The sequence below is a fragment of the Haemaphysalis longicornis genome, unplaced genomic scaffold (assembly GCF_048455015.1).
Source record: "Haemaphysalis longicornis isolate Haplotype H1 unplaced genomic scaffold, Haemaphysalis longicornis Haplotype H1 scaffold_9, whole genome shotgun sequence".
In the NCBI taxonomy this organism is placed as follows: domain Eukaryota; kingdom Metazoa; phylum Arthropoda; class Arachnida; order Ixodida; family Ixodidae; genus Haemaphysalis; species Haemaphysalis longicornis.
Genome location: NW_027526460.1, coordinates 5,455,625 through 5,472,357, shown reverse-complemented (window position 1 = coordinate 5,472,357; position 16,733 = coordinate 5,455,625). Strand labels below are relative to the sequence as shown.

General features: G+C 46.9%; 2 protein-coding genes across 4 annotated transcripts in view; one reads left to right on the top strand and one right to left on the bottom strand.

Annotated features, from left to right (window-relative positions):
* The window catches only part of LOC144152990 (uncharacterized), a 102,598-nt gene that overhangs the window by 17,463 nt on the left and 68,402 nt on the right, over nucleotides 1-16,733 (bottom strand). The gene's annotated exons all lie outside the window — the stretch shown is intronic.
* Cher (filamin A protein cher) overlaps nucleotides 5,722-16,733 on the top strand; it is a 108,817-nt gene continuing 97,805 nt past the window's right edge. For all 3 annotated transcript variants that reach the window (XM_077684599.1, XM_077684598.1, XM_077684597.1), the window contains exon 1: nucleotides 5,722-5,920. The gene's annotated coding sequence lies outside the window, so the exon portion shown is untranslated. The remainder of the gene's footprint in view (nucleotides 5,921-16,733) is intronic.

The window sequence follows — 16,733 nt, the reverse complement described above, 5'->3', positions numbered from 1 at the left end:
AGAAGCGCAGGGTGCCTTTACGAGAAATAGAAGGGCGTGATTTCTTGAAAGCCGTATTTTGTATGCAGCAAGATTTACCTTTCAATACAACTGGGTGAAAATACGAGTATATTGCACAACTCGAAGCTCATATTCCCGTGTATCCCCCCACATTTTCAAAGAGGCGTACTGCGGGCGCTTGCAAAGAAACAATCAAATAGCCGATACCTGCAGTGCGGAAAACTTTCTTCGGCATATATGGTACGCGCTTTAGGCTTATCGCTGAGCTGTCTACTTTAACTGCAAATTTACGGGTTTGTTTTGTCACAAGTCGAGTTGGGATGAGCGCGACAAAGCAATAATTCTGCCAAACCGAGAAAAATATCGTCCCTAAGAACACGCAATAGTTTCCGTTTCTTTCCCACTGACAGGCGAAGCAAAAAGTCAAACCTATGGGCTTACCAAGCATGCGAACCCCCGCGCGTGGAGTCAAATTTAACAACCTCGTTGAAGACATGCTCGCGAAAGCTAGCTTCCGCCAGCGCTTTCGAGTCGTGCCAAGAAAACCACACCACGGGGGATTTCGTGCCGTCAGCGCCCGTTGCTGTTTTGACGACAACGACAATTCTTTCTCTTCCATCTGTCTCTCCTCGCTCTATTCCCGGACAGAGTCTAGAGACCTTGAAAAAATTAAAGTAACTCTCTCTAAGTTGCAATCACGACATGCTAATTGCGTCGAAGACGGTACGATACATCAGTGTTCGCTGGGAAAGAAAGACGAGCAAGGCTGGCATCGGCGACGTAGAGAAGTATGCTAGGGATGCACAAAACAGAAGCGCTGTGCTGGCGATCTGCCACGCCGCTTGGTGAACGAGAAGGTATACCCTAAACTCAGCCGTCTCGAGTCGCGTGCCCTGGAGGCTGAGGGGCTGAGCCGTTTGTCTGGGGCACTGCTTATGTAATCAGCGCTCGGTTCGTATGGGATCGCGCAAGGACAAGAAGATTCCTTCCGTTAGATTTAACCCGTCTGAGCTCGCGGCGGTAGGTCAGACAATGGGGGAGAAGAAGGATACGCCGAACACCACTTATATCGGAAAGGTCCTGCGCACTTTCCACTTTCCCTGTCCACACCTAGCAATAGTTGGCTGGTGCAAACTACTACTGTTGACGTTTTTTGGCGTCAGCCAATACGAAGAGTAAAGTTAAGCCATCATATAATTATTGTAGCATTTTTCTGACTCCTTCGCAGAAGCCAGCTCACGGAAATCATTCAAAAGAGAAAATTACCTCGACTCGGGTAGCTAGACAATTGGTAATGTTTAACAGGCATTTATCGATACTCCTCTGACCGTTATTTCGTAAGCGTGTTGCCCTTCTAGAGCTAGCTTCCCCCTTCTTTTTTTCAGGATAAAGCAGTATAAAAGTAGGATAAAACAACGTTTTTTTTTTTCGGAAGTACTTCGTTACGGCTCTGAAAAGTTTTTGTTTCACATGTTTTTCTGTGTGGGTGGGTGTGACCGACCAAAATTGAAATTCAGAGAGGGCTTACATGCGGAGTGAAGACTATGAAACTAGTGGTTACGCCAATACTGCTGCGAAACTTGTGACTGTGCTATAGTACTCATTAGTGAACATTATCAGCAACGTCATCAGCTTAGAAGAAAGCATAAACATTCAGATCAAATCGTTCAGCCCCCTGCTCGGATCGCACCATCTTGTGTCCAATAAATGCAACTAATTGTAACGAAAACTAGCAAAACATACCCTACTAACTTGAAAGCATGTACTGTACGAAAATGTCGAAGACATGCCGGCAGTTGCAGGCTATTGTGTCGCTTATGACGGATAATAACGTAATTTTCTCGCTTGAAACTGACACATGTCTGACTTTAGCACGGTAGGTTGGACAAATCGAAGAATTTGACCAACCTGCCCAACTCACAAAGAAGCGCATTCGAAAGCATCTCTTTTGGCAAAACACGCCTGGGACTAGCAATGGAAATTCTTGCGGCGGCACAGCTTTACGCAGGGCGGCGGGAGGGTGACACACATAACAGCAACGCTCCCAGGCGCAAAGAACACGTGAGCACTTGCCAAAACCAAAATATAAGCGGCACCTTTCGTATCCCCGACACTGCCAGGGCGCTTCTTCCAAGAGTCGTCACTTTCCAGCGAGGCTGGATCTGGCGACGCGCGTCGCGCACTGTTTTTGCTGAGGAGATTGAACGCGCGTCTCCGAAATCGCGCCACATCTAACACGCGGTGCAGGACGCGAGCAGGGCGACAAAATAAGAGCCAGCCGGAAAAAGAGGGGAGCCTGGCAGCTGAAACCACTCCACAGGTCGGCCGTTTTTCTATGACTCATGGAGGGGGAGAAAACGAGAATGGGATCGCGGCAAAAGAATGGAGACACAAATGAAAACACAGTCCCACGAGTGTCTTGTTATATGGTTGAGAAACGGATGAATGTTGTAAACATTGTCTCACTTTACCCGGTTAAAGTTTCCAGTGTGTAACTCGAGTTCTACAATTTGTTGCACGCGGATGTGCTCACTTTTGCCTCCGCAGGGAAACTTCTTCCTTCGTATCACTTTCGCATTTTTGGTGACATAGGATATATGACGACACACTAGTCCTTCATTCCTCAGAACGGCGAGTCGGAAAACTTTGAGGAAGTATATATCACATAAAATATGCGTGCACAAGAACAGAGTCGCTGTTGTAATCGTACAGTTACATTGAAAATGATACGACTGCGATAGCACCGAATTGCTTTACAAACAGCATGAAGTCAAAGTGCAAATTTGTGCAGCATCCACAAACACCGCTGGCATTTCTCCGGCATCCGAGCTCTATAGGTTAACCAAAGCAACATCAACTTGCTGTACAGTTGCATAGAATATTCCACCAATTGAACCACACAAAGTAATCTAAAATAATTCGTAATTGGTCAAGCTTATTTCAGTGTCCCTTAAACAAACAAAAAAAAAAACGGTGTGCCGGGCCTTCTGACCATGCAATGTGAAGCCGTCTACACTGCAAAATGATAGATTGGTGCAATTTCTTGATACGAACGCAATGGCATGTCGTAAATACGCGCCGTGTGTAGGGGGCGCGATCAATGGACCGTTAATTGCCGCTGGGTTGAAATTCCTACATAGACCATGGCAAGCCTAACACGGATAGATGGCGCGCGGCTCCGCACCGGTTTTGTCTTTGATTTGGTCTTCGTTCCTGCGGATAACTAATCAATTGGGATATTTTCTATGCGGTTGTTGAAGACAAGACGAGGGAATGATTATAAGGCAAAGAAATTGGTGCTGAGAATTACATGTCAACATGCTGGCTCGAGTCACACACCTGCGGGTAACTTTTTGTTCACGCGCAAATATCAAGAAAGTTTCGGCGTTATTAGGCTCTCTAGCTCGTTTGAAAAAGATTTCTAAGAACCATCCTATTATGAATCAGAAGTTCAGTCGAAAGCGTCGCCTCGAGTTGCCTGGTGACACGAGCAGCTAGACGTAAATATATCTCACCTAATCTCAAAGCGTTGTACAAGACATCCATCATGAGGTCGTTACGTGATTACAATGTGTAGAGATAATTTTCTGTTAATACAAAACAACAGCCTTTCTTACGGGTTCCGTTCGTTATCGTTCTTACTTTCAGGGAAGAAAAGCGCGTCGTATGTCCTCCATGCAGGCAGCGGGCGCTCACGAAAGAAACTCCCCATCAAACCCGACAATCTGCACGTGAACGCGCCCGAGCACCGCCGGATGACCCCCTGTTGCCTCCCCAACCATCCGCACCAACTTCCCAGCACAACACATAATGCAGCACGAGGACTTACTATCCGTGCCGGCGCAGCCTTTTCCTCTGTTGACCGTGATAACACTACACATTACCGCCTTGCACGCTGTCAATACCTTCCTACCCACCCTGAACTAACCAAAAATCAGGAGCGCTTATGGGGGCTCCTGTAGACGAACTCATTGACCTGCTGAGCCCCAATGCACCGAATTCACTCCTCATAACTACCCTCGCCGCATTGTCCACACTGTGGGGACCTATCAAGATCGTTTTCTTTCTATAGTTTACGAAGAGCAGTGAGATGGAGCGCTGGGCAGCTGGTCACCCGGACGGCCTCAAACCGACGGCCACAGCCCTCTATCTCTCTCTTGCGGGCTGACTGCTTGAAAACCGAAAGGCCCGGAAATCGGCAGTGATAGTGCTTGCTACGGCTAACCTCCCTATACTTCGTCCACCGTTGTTAAACTGCGTAGACGGGCCAAAATATCTTTTAGTGGCACATGTTAAGGCTAGCGCGTATTCTACATCATAGAATTGCGTTTTGTTTTTCATTGAGGGTGAGGGAGTGTGGATACAACGAAGCAAGATTTAGTCAAGAAGAATATTTTTTCTGTACTAAAGCTAAGTGCCTTTTTGTTTGTAAGGGTACGGTAAAGAGAAAGAAAAACGAAAGAACAGCGTCCGATGAAGGCTCTGGTTGTGAAATGTTTTTTTTTAAGTATGCATGTTTAAGGCGAAAGCCTTTGATCGCTATGTTTCATGCAACGCGCGAGGTACAGAAAATTGTTTTTAGGTACATACAATGGAACAGAAAGTCGGAGCGCGCGCCGGGAAAATGAAACAGCGCGCCGACAGAGTATGTCTCCGGTAATAAATAATCTCGGCTCTCTTTACCTGTCTAACCTCTCAAATAATATGGTTACGTGAGGAATTAGCCGTTATATCAATTATCAATCGATGGGAAGTTTCATGCATCATTACATGTTATTGTCGAGTTGTTGCTTCCTTTAGTGTATTGTACACACTAGCATATTAAGATATTTATTAACAGAGTGTTCAACGGCCTCCCTTGCATTACGCCAATAACCCCAGTACAAGCAGAAGCTCGGCTAAATACGTTTTTAGATGTGATCATTTATCAGTGCTGTGCTGGTCTCCTTTTGAAGTATGAAGCAGCTCTCGCCTTGTATATGGTCAAGCCCCCTGATACGATGCCAGCCTTTTCCGCCGCTAGACCGCCCTGGTTTATCAAGGTGTGGTCAAAAGTCCGAACTTCTGGCTTTGACGAGACTCCGTACTATAGTCCGAATTTTGGGACTATAGTACGGAAACTTTTACAGGCTCCTGCATTGAGTCAAACTATGAATCATGGAAGAAACCTACAGAGTGTCCACTCTCATTCATCTCCCTCCGCAAACACAGAATCGTGATTGCTGCGATAGTTTTCTGTCAGATTCGCCCAATGAACCCGTCTCGTCGACCAGGCGTGGTGCCGAATCGCTCGCTCTCCTCTTCGTCTCGAGCTCCGGCAAGACAGAAATATTGAGAGACAGAAGGAGAAAGGCCAGATTGGGACGGGGGAGGGAAGAGAGGGCGTCGCACTCCAAGACGTTCTCTCCGCTGTCACAATGCCGTCGGCACGCGTCTTTGCTCATCGACGGTAACGCCGCGAGACAAGAGAAAAGCGTGCAGCGTAAGCCGCTTCCCAGCGGTACACCACGCGGGAGGGGCGTAGCGTTTTGGAGTGTCGGGCATGCGTACGCGCGTCCGGACGACGCGTGTCCCCTGGACGCGCTGACGACGTCTGGTTCTCAAGTTCGGTCGGGCCAAATTAGGCTCCACCGGCGGGGGAGGAAAGCGCAAGCCCGCGCAGTACTCGGACGCAACGGCTATTCTTAGCCAGGCGCGCAGAGGAGGAGACGCTGTTGTCGCCGTCAGTGCAGCGCCGCCTGGTTCTTGCACGGCCCCCACTGCAGCGAGCGTAAAGCCGGTGCGGTACCACGCCTTGGGACAAGCCGTAACCACGCGCACGGACTATAACCATCCTTCAATCGGTGCACTCCGTTTCGTTCGACAGCGATCAAGTGTGGCGTGAAGCACGACTGAGAGAGCCCACGGTTGGAAGCACGAGGTGAGAAGGACGTTTTGCGGCTCCGTCTTGTATCGATTTGAGCCGCGTCTCTAGGTTGCATGGTAAACCGTAGATGACGGTATACTCGCCTTCAGTGACAGCTGGGTTCGTCACCGCAGCCTCCGCAGCACTGCAGTTTCAGGAAGATGGCGGTATAGCAAGGCTAGAGGAAGAGAAAGATGGAGTTCCGCACGTAAATCATTCAGAAAGAACAGATTGGCGCGGATCAACGGCGAATTTATATTTGTGCATCCTACGGAATGCATACACATTCGCAGTCACGTCTATTTTTAATAGGATAATCACGGACTAAATTTACAGTTGGATTTCTTGTGCTGGAGACAACTGTGACATTTGCATTTTAAGATGAGAAGCTCTGACCGGCCTCGTCGTCCTGGGTGGCTTTCATATGTTGTGTCAAAATATCTAAAACGTTGGATACTGGCCTCCCAATACTCGCTTATTAGACAGTTAGTTTCAACGCGCACACAGCCTTTACTGAGGGGATTACTTTAAAGGAGGCCCATGGCATAAAATAATAACTGAGCGCACAGGCTCATCTCTATCGCTGATGTTGACTTTTTCTGGTGCAGCTTGGTGGCACGCTGCCAAGAATAAGCTTGTCTGCAGATATTTATTTCTCCACATTATAAAGGAACAGACAAAGGCATTTTTGAAGCGTTCACACGCGATGACTATATAGGCTTGTGCTCTTTTCATGCCTTATTTCTTTCTACAACGGACTCGCGCTGAAACAGGCATAAATCCGACCCGTACATTATATCAAGGTGGATGCTGCTGTCTTAACTCCTCGTATTTGTGAATACTAAATAAAATAGTAACTTATGCATGTTTAAAGCCGGTGTTGTTTTTGGGCGATTTTTTGCAACCAGGAACGGTAAATGGCAGCGAAACATTCTTTGCGTGGAAGCTGGACAGGCCGATGTTAAAACAAGCGTGGTCTTAAGATGCCCCGTTGAGCATACTGAGAAATGGTCTGAATACGTTGGTGTCCCTTTTGCTATAAAATAAATGAAATAAAAACGAATTGTTAGGCGAGTCGTGGAGGTTACAGATTCTATCTAATGAATAAGCCGAAAATCTTCCCCAGGAGTAATTACAACGGGGTCTCGCAGAACGCGAAACAAAATTAACTGCTATTAAAAAACGTGCGGAATTTTTCCAAGTCTGCTATGCCCACTGCTGTCATTCATGAGTGATATATAGATGCAGGAATTCACTTGTACGGAGCACTTGACGATTTTTTTTGTTTGTTTTTTTAGGAAGCAACAATGTTCAGACAGGTGCCAAAGCAGGACGGAGGCCTCTATTTTGTCTGCGATCTTTTTTTTTTTCTTTCAAGTATGCCGGTCATTTGAAACGCGACACAGTGTTCCCATGTGATGTGTCCATGCGCATGTTGCGTTTTTTAAAACTGTCAGCTTAGGCCCGCTAAGTCGCATCGTCGAAGAATGCGAGGGTACATTGAGTTCGCCTCTGGGCTCTGCAAAAGAGAAACAAAATTATAGCAGCTACTCTGTTACTGCAAAAACCATATATATATATATATATATATATATATATATATATATATATATATATATATATATATATATATATATATATATATATATATATATATATATATATATATATATATAAGAGAAGAAAAACTTCGAACAAGGTAAACGCACGATTGTGGCCTACGTCAGCAAAGACAACTTGCTTTCCATATATATATATGTGGGGGGGGGGGGGGGGGCGGTGTTTATTAGGTGCGGAGTACCTTAGGACCGCACAATGTCCGTCCGCGTCCGTGCGCACAGCATTTATAATCGCAAAAAATCACGCAGGCATCGGCAGGATCCGAGCCTGTGTCTGGCAGACCGGACAGAGTTAGTATCAGTCGTCTTACCCATTGAGCTACGATCGTGAGTTAGTACCCGCGAGTCAAACGGCGTACTCGCTAGGCTGTAACGGTGCGGAGTACCTTAGTACCTCCCAATGTCCGTCCGCGTCCATCCGTGCGCACACCACCATCAAGCGAAAATCAAGTGAAATTCGATTTAAGCCGTGAGTTGCAGTTTAATTTAGGGGATAATCAAGCAAATCTGATGTCACTCGGGGCGCAACTTGGATGTCATTTCGAATCCCCGTACTCCGCACCCTCGCCATCATCCACGGAGTGAAGATTCTGCCTTTTTTTTTTTTTTTCATTTTTGCTTCAGAGGATGTGTGCTACTTTCTTTAGAGTTGCGCCTGCATGATGGAGTGATAGTTCCAATCTTGTTGTAGGGGCAATCTTTACAATGAAAAAGCATACTTAGCGCTGTGTTAGTTGCGTGCAGTGCAAATTTATAGAGGCTTTTCTGGAAATTAGTAAAAAAAGAGATAGGAGAACATTGACTTCCAATGAAACGGGTGCATAATATGGAAGAGAGCCTTAACGACGTCATTGCAGTCTAGATTATGTTTTCTGGACGATGCAGCGTATTTTCTGCCTTCTTCGCTACTTCTGAGAATTTTAAGCGCAACATATTCAATAATTTTGACGTATAATACAGCAAAGTTGAGATGAAAAGCAAGGTACGTTGTTTCAAGAGAAACCTCAGTACACGCTATAAATATTCAGTAAAAAATTGTAAATTCCTCCTGCGCGAATTTGTTTGGTTAATATTTTAAAGAACGTGCGATGAACGGCGGTAAAAAGACGCGATGAAAGGACTCCGGAGCCCTCAAAACCAGCGACGCGCTGTTCAAAAATAGCGCGCCGACGAGGCGGCTTATCTCGGGTTGTCCAGTTCAGCGCCTCGATGGTGGGGAGGGGGAGGTCGGCTGCCAGGTTCGCTGCGATGATACAAGCGGCACAGAGCAAAGGACACTTTGGCGGGAAATCATGCAGCGCTAAGCGGCGGCACGGTAATCTTGAGCTCCCGCCAAAACATGAGATGATGACATCTGCCCAGCGGTGAACCATGCAAATGAAATACAGTGCAATCAAGAGCCCCCGCCACTCCTGTCCTCGCCATAACTTGGTCCCCTAGCAAAATAACGGATCTAACCGGTTCATATAGCTTGAAAGAAAAACGGCGCACGAACTACGGAATCGAAGACAACTAGTTACTCGGGTGCACGTTCGTCGAGGCAGAGTTGCATCTTGGCATTCCCGCAATTGCACTTGCCCGTCTGACCTTGTGTGTGCCTTAACTGCAACGTTCCTGCCTTTGTTTTCGCACTTTTGTTTCAAAGATGGCTTCTGTTGAAAGGAGCCCTAAACAGGGTTCCAAAGTTGCAATCGCTGGAGTACTATCTAAGGGACGTCATCCCGCAAAATATGGTTTAAAAGCGTTAAGTATTAGCCGAGTCATCGTTCATTAAAGATGGTCGGCAATAAGGTCTGGATGTTTCACCCTCGCCGCGCACCTCCAAAGCACTGTGGATGCTATGACGTCATCGACCCGGCGCAAGACCACCTAGAGAAACAGGACAAAGCCTTTACGGCTTGGAGACACGCGCAGCCATTGGCTCGCTCGGCGGTACGTCGCGACTTTTTTTTTTTTTTTTTTTAGCAGCCGACGTGCATGCTCCGCCTACCTCACCGAGCCGAGCGGGGCCGGTCGCGCCGGTCGGCGCTCGCACTGCCGCGCTACCGGGCTTTTCGAGTTCGACCGTGCTTCTGTAGGAACGTCAGTTTTAGAAAAGGGCAAATGAGCTTTTCAAGGCCAGATAGGGGGCCCCAAACACAACATGCTCGATATGCTGGCTCACAATAGTGATTGAAGATTTCCACCGAAGACTAGCGGCTCACTAGCGTTTCTTGCAAGCGGCGCTGCCTAGGAGAGCAGGTCCCTCCGAGGCCGGATCGCGCAGGAAAGGCTTATCATCGCCGCAGTTATTGAGTCACCGCTTCACGAAGCCATGCCGACAACGATCACCAACACCATCTTTTACCGCACTATAGCCCCCCTTTCACGCGTTCATACACTGATTTTCAGAAGTAGCCCCGCCCGGCGCTCTGGCGGGCGGTGACAAGTTTTAGCTGCTGCGCTCTAGCGGGCGGTGACAAGTGTTAGCTGCTGCGTTGTATGCCCTATCGTGCGTACACCGCACAGTGGGCTCCTCGTCGACCGTGCAGGCAGATGCTTGCCGCGGTCGCTCGTCTAGCGGCGTTTCCGCCTGCAGAGACGTTCCGTGTTTTTCAGTGTTAAAGGCGAAGCTATAGTGTTCTCACTGATGGCGTCTGTAATGTGAAAATGTCCTGCAGGAAAGCCAACTTTTTCTGACGATGATTATGAAGGATCGTGCGTGAAGTGAAAGAAAAAAAATTACACCAACGTCCCGTAGGAGATCCCTGAGTAGTATGCGAAGCAGCCATGGGGTCGACTGAAGTTCCCATTAGTTTTCAGTTTGCCGTTTCCGTTGACGTTCAGCTTCGCGTGCTTTCGTTGTATCAGTAGCTTCTTGGCGTAGTTTGAATGAGTGAAGGACATAAGACGCGTTCGTAGCACATGCTCCCGTCTCGGTTTGTAGCGCAGTGGGAAGAGCGCCCCGTACCTCCCGTTGCGGCCTGAGAGTCGTGGGATCGAAACCGGCCGCCGCCTATTTCTTTTTATAGTGGACTGCGCTGACGCCAGCCCAAACCCTGACGGGGCTGAAGAGACGCGCATGCGCAGTAGAGTGCGGACGGCGGACAATGACAACGACGAGGGAGGGTGGGACACAGCCCCGAGCATGAGATGCTTCGCATCTAAAACACTTCAGTGGCCGGTATCGAACGTGGGTTCCTCGCGTTACGAAGCCGGCGTCTATCCGATTGCTCCATTGCGACATGGTCGAAACTCAGTCCTAACTCAGACGACAAACAAAGAATCCGTCGCGAGAAAGCTTCGCGTTAAACCATCGTCGTCGTTAGACGGAGGGGAGCATAATTTCCATACCTTGTAAACCACACGCTATATACACAAACTCAGCTAAGCTCGTGTGACGTATACGGCGACGATCGACATTCGTTCCAAAGATACGCCGTGCTGGAGTGCCGTCCGCCGGAACGGCCGAAACGTGCACCCCAGTTTCCCCCACAGCCGGGAACGTTGATTGGCTGGGAACCGGCCAATAGCGGCGCCGTAGTCTTCAGAGCTAGCAGCGTCATAGAGCTGCGTCAGCGTCGTAAATTTACGTCAGAATGGGTGAAAATGCCGACAAGGATTGACAGTAAACAAGGAAAGAAAGGGATACCTTTTTTGCACGTTTGTGCAGCCTCTGCTTTACGCAGAGATGTAATGTTTGTTATATGTTGTCATGAATACGTAATCTAGCGATTTCTTGCTTGAAACTGCGATCTTCGGAAGTAGAATTCTTTGCCGAGTACACCCGCACCCAAGACCGTGTAACGCCCTGCATTTCTACAACAATGCAAATTTGGCGAAAGTAACATCGATAACCGTTATAATAGCGTAAATTAAGATGATTGGTCTCACAATTTTTTTGAAAGCCTAAGAAAAAAGAAAAATAGAAAAAATATAGCGAAAATTGCGAACCATGTAATGCCATCCATTTCCACAAAAAGGCAGATTTGGCGAAAATAACCCCCGTAATCGTTATAGCAGCGTAAATGAGGGTGATTGCAGAATTGTGAAAAATCGAAAATTCACTAAGAAAAAAAAATATCGAAAAGGGCGAACCGTGTAACGCCCTGCATTACCACAAAAAGGCACATTTGGCGAAAGTAACACCTGCTATCGTTATAATAGCGTAAACGGAGATGATTGGTCGGGCAGAATTTTGAAAACTCAATAAATAAGAAAAATAGAACAAAATAGCAATAAAGGCGAACCCTGCAACGCCTTGCCTTTCTGCAAAAATGCAGATTTAGCGAAAATAGCACCTGTAATCGTTATAATACTGTAACTAGATATAATTGGTCAAAGAGAATTTTGAAAAACCAAAAAATAGAAAAACTAGAAAAAATAGCGAAAATGCGAACCGTACGGTTCGCATTTTCAGGGCGTTATAACGGCCTGCATTTCCACAGCAATGCAGATCTGGTGAAAGTAGCACCTGCTATCGCTTTAATAGCGTAAACGGAGATAAATGGTTGGACAGAATTTTGATAAACCAGGGAATAAGAAAAATAGAAAAAAAATTTAACAAAACCAACGCGACAAAATAAAAATATTCATCTTACACATCTCCCCCAAAACCGAAGTATAAACATAGACGTTCTGCAAAAGAACATTGGAAGCACGAATAAAAAAATAGCATAAACAGATCAACCCTGCAGTACTACTTGCATCTTCGAAAAAAAAAGATAATTAGCGAAGTAAAGGCACTCAATCGCTGTAATGGTATAAAGTTACATCCCTGATGAAAAGAAGGAAAAGAAAATTTAAAAACAGCAAAATACCCCCACGTCTTTGGCTACTCGTACCCATATTTGGCTGTAAAGAACTCTCACTCTAGACAGGCGGCATAAGAATGCTACGCATTAGTGGACAATTCTCTGAATTCGTGCAGATTTTTTTTTCGGCCCTACCCTGAGGACGTCCACCGCGACTTGGATTCGTACCTTCGCGAGCTTGGGTTCATGAGCACAACGCTTAATCCACTGAGCCACCACTAAGGGGGAAGACAGAGGCAGACAGGGAGAGACATGCACGCACAGAGAAAGAAATCGGCAGAAATTCAGAGAATTGCCTTCTAATGCGTAGTATTCTTATGCCGGTAGTCTAGAGTGCGAGTTCTTTACAGCTAAATATGGGTACGAGTAGCCAAAGACGTGGGGTATTTTGTTGTTTTTAAATTTTCTTTTCCTTCTTTTCGCCAGGGATGTAAATTTATACCATTACTGCCATTAATTGCCTTTATCTCGCCAGTTATGCGCTTTCGAGGAAACGCAGGGAAATGTTTGCTCATTTTTGCTTTTTTATTCTTATTTAGAACGTTCTTTCGCGGGATTTTTTCGTTTAATCTGCTGTTTCTGGGGGAGATGCATAAGATGCATATTTCTTATTTTGTTAGGTCATTTTCGTAAAATTTATACTTTGCTATTTTTATTTTTTGGTTCTTCAGAATTCTGCTTGACAAATTTTCTCCATTTACGCTGTTACTTCAACCAATTCTGCATTTCTGTGCGAATGCAGGTGTTACACTGTTCTGGCGGTAAGGATACTCGGTAAAGAATGCTACGCATTAAAAGGAAATGTAACGACCCCCCGCAGTGGCTCAGTGGCTAAGGCGTTGCGCTGCTGAGTACGAAGTCGCTGGTTCGATTCCCGGCCACGGCGGCCGCTTTTCTGATGGAGGCGAAAAGCAAAAAACGCCCGTGTGTACGAGATTTCGGCGCACGTTAAAGATCCCCAGGTGGTCAAAATTAATCCGGAGCCCTCCACTACGGCGCGCCTCATCGCCTGCGTTGCGTCGGCGCGTTAAACCCTACAATCAATCAATCAATCAATCAATCAATCAATCAATCAATCAATCAATCAATCAATCAATCAATCAATCAATCAATCAATCAATCAATCAATCAATCAATCAATCAATCAATCAATCAATCAATCAAAGGAAATGTAACGAAAGTGCGTATTGTCGGATAGTTGGCTTGCATACTCGTATGAAAGATGATACGTTTCGAAACTGGGCAGTCACGCACAGCGCTTGGCGTTACGGCACTGTGCTGACTCAGTGGCGCTTACACTACACAGCTTCTAGAGAAGTAGCCTGAAATTACTTCTGGAGCTAGTACTGTTGCAGCGTTTTAGTTGGTTGAAGCATATAAGCATCGCGAAAAAACGAGATGTGAATGCTAAATAACCCGTTTAACTTTTGAATTGTCAGGAGGGTAAGACCGTAGAACAGGTTGTAGAGCGGGGTAATGATCATGTGACGAGCTGGTTGCGTTGCTTAAATGGTTACGTAAACCACGTCTGAAGGAGCATATTACTTTAGCCACAAGTCCCGTTTCAGTTTAAGAAAGATTTTCCTTAAGGATTCTCCAGCGTTGCTCAAGTTCTTCATTTCTCTCTCTCTCGACTGATATTAGAGGCTGAGTAACTCTGTTCTCGGAAACATTGCTATCTGCTGCGAAGAAAACGTTTCAAGGAGCCGATTGACTTCGGATCTTAATGTGGTGTCTCAAGTTTGTGCCCAGGGATTTATACACCCCCACCCCAACAAGAAGGATTTCGACACCCCCCAGCAAGGTTCCACAACCACGAGCACTCTGCCCAGGGATTTATATACACCTCCCCATATACACCCAAATTCTTAGCAGGTGCGTGCATGGTGAAAAAAAAAAACGAATATATTCGGTAATAATTGAAAAACCGTTCTTTTTAATAACTAAACTTTTATCCTTGGTTCATTTTAGCTTTAAGCCATTTAAGGGCAGTAATTGACGGTAGCCACCTGATCTACTACGCTCCAAGGGCTCTGAGTGAGGCTCTAAAAATATCTATACCTGTGCTTTTATTTTACGCGGCAGCGTTATTACGATTACAAGCCCTACCCCATTTGTCGTATAGAGAAAGGCGGGACTTGGTGGTAATGACGCTGACGTTCTGTAGTGATGTACGGACAGCAAAATGGTTATTGGGTGCCCGGTATTGTGTAATATTGAGATTGAAGAAATCGACGATGCGTCTGTCCACGCAAAGGCATGTGTGAACGAAACTTAAAACTAATAATGTCAACATTAGGAAAATGAATTTTAAACACGTTGTAATTAATGGGAAATAATGGCGTAGCTCGGATTCATTTAAAAAGTTCGACGACCGATACATCAACCTCAAATGCGGCATGTCGTTGTGGCCCGGCTAAAACCGCAGCGTTCAGTTCAGCCTTATTTCGTTTCCAGCTGAGTGCCGATAAACGTGTACCTCCGGCACGCATACTGCGAGGCAGGTTGGCTTACGTACGGACCGACCTGTCCCCCGTTCTTCTTTGTCTCCATCCTGTTTCAGCCAGTTTCCGCATCGTCGTCGCAGCTCGGATCCCTGTCTCGCGTCCGTTCTTTCGCCCCAGGGATTTTTAATTGTCTTTATTCAAATGCACGTCCGTTATCTCTCTATCCCTGCTTATTATGCGTGCGTGCTGCCGTCCTCTACACGTTCTTTCTCGCCCCATTGCAGGGAAAAGTTCCGGCGGCGTTCCCGCGGCTGCACAAAACGTGATGCAGACGTAATGCTGATGTCGAGCTGTATATGTATGCAGCTTACGATAATGGGTGATGAGCGTCTCCTTCATTAAATGAATACAGTATGGAAAGCAACAGTCAAGAACGCCAATTCTTCCGTGAAAAAAAAAAAACGGAATTAGGAATCGTAGTAAAGAACGAAAATTAGAAAAAAATTCTCGCCGGGTGGAATGCGAATACACGACCAATGTTCTACCAATTGAGCTGCAGGAGGAACTTAATGTCCTTCCGTTTTGATGCGAAAGCGTTAGTTAACTATGCATGTATTTATTGTTCATTGTAAAAAGAAGAGGCACCAACAGGCGTAAATTGTCTCGCGCAGGGGGCGGACACCGGAACGCCCGCTGGTGTAGATAAATATATGTTAACTATGTTTTGACACAATTCTCATGGAACGTCCTATAAGCAAAGCAAATGTAAAAGTGGGCCCATTTCGCGCTAGATGAGATTCGAACCGCAGTCTTCCGAAGTGGTACAAGCGCACGGAACCGCTGGATTACCACAGCCGCATAGGAAAGACGACAATCGAGCCCTTTCAAGAGATTTCACTCAAAACTAACAAAAAAGATCAGAGCCCTTGCACCCTGTGAAGAGGGAAGCCCGGCGGAGCTGGGATCTGCTATGTCGGGGTGTAGCTGTATGGGGGGGGGGGGGGGTTTGCGGCCCGATCTGTACGTCACAAACTGAGCACACGCGCGATTGGTGGGCAGAGCCAATGACGTCTCTAGTGCGCCGCACAGGTGGTCGCCGTGCGTGGCGAGGAGCGTCCACGACTCTGGAAAGAGGCCGCGCCGGGGGAGAGGAGATTCAAGTTGGACTGTAAGCACACTTCCTCCGTAGATGACCGTGCTTCACTGTGCAACACACAACGTTGGAAAGGCAGCTTACAAAAACCAAGCTTACACAGGTCTTCTTGAAATTGGATTCACCTCCGAACACTAGTGCATTGAATATAAGCCGTCTTATTTAAGGGTAACAAAGGAAGTTAACGTGAAGGCTGTCGAGACGACGAAAAGAAGGTTAGAATGCTGGTGGACGAAAAGCAGAGAGGGGAATATTGCCTAGGGTGCGACCGGGAGGGCCAAGCCGAGCCAAGCTCTGTCGACTCCGGCATACGTGTGGTAGCGTGGTGAAGCGAGCGGCCAACCGCTGTTGCAGCCGTGAAGAAGTCCAGAAGCCGTAGGCTAATGCGTAACTGTTTACTTCATAGCGAGAGGTGAGCCGAAGCCAAAGAACAATGCCCCGACGGGCGAGGTAACAGTACAAGACTCGAGCAGAGTGACAGCATGGATTCACTGCTCAAACAGGAATGGGTTATAGCGCTTGCGGGGCCTCTATTTATACCCAAAAGCGCAATGGTCAAAACGCCAACAAGCGACAACAGGCCACGAACGTCACAGACACACACAACGCTCTTTCCAGAGTTCGTGAGCAGTCGATAGCATCGGCGCACGTTGAGCCCGAGAGAGGGGAGAGAGGAGGACTCCGCTGCGATCGCGGGGACTCTGTGTCCTGGAACAAGTCTCGGCGCGCCTCGCCGCCAACTGCCGAAGTTTGAAACGCGCCGAAAGCGAAGCGTCTGGCCCGGGCTTGTGGAGTCATGAAAACATGAATCACTGA